Genomic DNA, 3,030 nt, shown 5'->3' with positions numbered 1-3,030 from the left:
TTTTAGAGAAGAAATGGGTAAAAGTTAAATAACTTGCTTAGGACCCTATTGAAACCTCATTCTGCCAAAAATCAAAATAAAACAATGCAGAGTAGCTTATCTATCCATTAGTTTCTAATGAGAATGAATACCAGCCTCTGGTAATCTGGACTCTGTTTGGATTCTGGATCCAGTTCTGACCAACAAAGAGAATATTCTTGGCGAGAATGGAAGTTCAGAAAGAAGTGATCATGACACCTTAGGGGTCTTCACACTTTTTAAATAGGCGGCCAGTTCACTGTCCCTCAGACTGTTGGAGGGCTGGACTATAGGAAAAACCAAAACTTTGTTTTGTGGGCCTTTAAATAAAGAAACTTCATAGCCCTGGGTCAGGGGGATAATCGTCCTCAGCTGCCGCATCTGGCCTGCGGGGCTGTAGTTTGAGGACCCCTGCTAGAGTTTCTTAAAACCAAAGAAGAAAAGGCTGATCATGATCAGCCATAGGCCCCATGAGTAAATGATCTCTTCAGATGAGCAGATCTTAGCTTCAGATCACCAATGAGTGTGATCTTCTAGCTAATCATCTTGAAAAGGAAAGTGATTTAAAATCTCCAGAAGGAAAGAGGCTCTAAAAATAAATTATGATACATTCAAAAAAGATTCTTTTGAAGAGAAAAAACATGTAGAGATACCAAAGTGTTTGCACAGGGAGCTTCCCCGTGGCCCAGATTTTTGAAAGGATGATGTGTAAAGGAAAGAAAAAGGACCATCTGACCCAGAACAGATACAAAAGAATGGCGGAGACCAGAAGAAACATTATACTCAAAGTTAAAGTCCTCTTCGATTATGAGCTCCTTGAGTCCACTTCTTTATCCTCAGTGCTTCGCACAGGACCTGGAACATAGTAGGTGCTTACCTGATATTTACCGATGGATTGAGGATGACCTGAGACTTGTAAGAATGCTAATGACAGTAAAAAAATCTTTTTAAAAGCTATATTTGAAACAAAAAGAACAAAAGATGTTATCCATCTACTGCTTGGAGCAAATGGCATATCAACAGATCATAGAAAAAAGGAACTCCTTAATACATACCTAACTCATTTCTATCATCTCTGCCAAGAGATGCTCTGGAAAATTCAGTGGAAAGACCAAACATAATTGAAAAGGAACCGAGGCTCCACGAAGGTGAGGAGATATATGAGTACCAAGATGCTCTAAGTGCCCTAGCCTGGACAAATTACATCCCAAGCAAATTTGATTCCTTCAGTCTTTCTTTCTCAATCCTTCTTAATTTCATAATTGAAATCCTCTTTGTTAATTCATTTCTTATGTATTCTGTATATTGCTTATCTGTACGCGGTTGCTAGCATGTTATCTCCCTCTTAAGATTGTAAGCTCTTTGAGGGCACATAGTAGGTATTTAATAAATGTTTATTGACTGATAAAATGCTGGAAAAATTGCAGATGTAATAACTGGTCATCTTTGACTAATGATGTTCTAAAGGGAGACACTGTCAGACGAGTGACCTGGGAAAATGTGGGCTCCATATTGGGATTCCGGTCTGTTGCATCCCTTTGAAAGAGAGAGATTGAGAAACTGGCATGAGAGTCTAGAGATATGAATGATGGCAGAAGAAATAGAGGGTTCAGACAGAGCAGCAGGCAGAGGCATATAACTGGCTTTAAATATTTAAAAGTTTATCATGTGGAAAAAAGATTGTAAATCTTTATGATGTGTTAGTCCAGAGAGCAGATTTTGGCTTCATCTAAGGAAGAAGTTTCTAACAAGTAGAGTTATTTAATAGTGGAATGTGCTGTCCTAATGTTTTTATTTTTAAAAATCTGGTCTCCCTGTTTTTCCAGGTTGAAAATTGAGCTACCCTTGGCCCAGTTCTGGCACTGGATTTTGGTTTGCTCTGTTTCTGATCCAGGCTGGCTTTCCCCTCCTTACTCAACTTGAGGGTTGCCCATCCCGAGAGTCTTACCGTGTAATAACCCTGGACTTAGGGGAGACACCCTATCAATCGAGGACACCACAAATCAGAATGTCCCAGCTCAAGAGATCTGGCAATCTCAGTCACTCCAGTTGTTGGGATTTCAGGTGTTCATTCACCACCTTGCAAGTTCAAGAGCCACCTCTTCTTCGACCCACCTCTTATTGGATATATTCAAGCAGAAGGGCTGGATGACTACCTGCAGGGGACGCTGCATAATCTGAGGTTCGTGAACTTTTTAAAAAATATTTTTATCATTGATTTTGATCATTAGATATGGTTGATTTCCTTTGTAATTCTATGTAATTTGCTTCCTTGAGTAACTTCAACAGGGGAATACAAATTGATAGGAAAGATGGTCCCGGACCTCAAGAAACATATTGTACTAGAGGGGAGATACCAGGTGTTCATCAGAAAGTACAGAATATGTGTAAAATAAATAGAAAAAGAAATCTCAGGTTTCCCTCACCTCAAGGCCAGTCCCCTATTCACTATCACACTGAACATAAAACTCTTCTAAGTTGTTATTAAAGTGAATGAAATCCTCCATGATTCATTCAGGTCAGAGTTCAGCACCTAGTCCATCTTAGACATTCAACAAGTATTGATTAAATCAAATCGTAGCTCATATCTCACCGTTCTGCTGGGTACAAAACTTTTGATGGCTCCCAATTATTCATGGAATAAAATTGAAATTGCTTAGCTTGACATTCTGAGACATCCATAATCTGATTCCAACCTCTTTTCCTCTACATTTATTTCACACTAATCTCCTCTGTATTTCATAGTATAACAAAACTGGGCTTTACATGGCAAACCCTTGAGCTTTTCCTTCTCTACCTCATATTCCCAAATTTCTCAGGTTTTTGGTTAATTCCTTTTTTCCTCTGCCCTGATATGACCTAGTCCCATCTTTACCTGCTAACATCTGATCCGTCTGTTAAGGCTCAGGTGAAATGAAATTTCCTTTATGAAATCTTCCTTAATCCTTCTCCCTACCCAAGGACTCCCTCTCTTTTCATTTAACTCTCTCTTTGTATTTCTAATATACGTTT

Source organism: Antechinus flavipes, chromosome 6 (genome assembly GCF_016432865.1).
Source record: "Antechinus flavipes isolate AdamAnt ecotype Samford, QLD, Australia chromosome 6, AdamAnt_v2, whole genome shotgun sequence".
NCBI lineage: Eukaryota > Metazoa > Chordata > Mammalia > Dasyuromorphia > Dasyuridae > Antechinus > Antechinus flavipes.
This window is presented reverse-complemented; position numbering follows the sequence as displayed.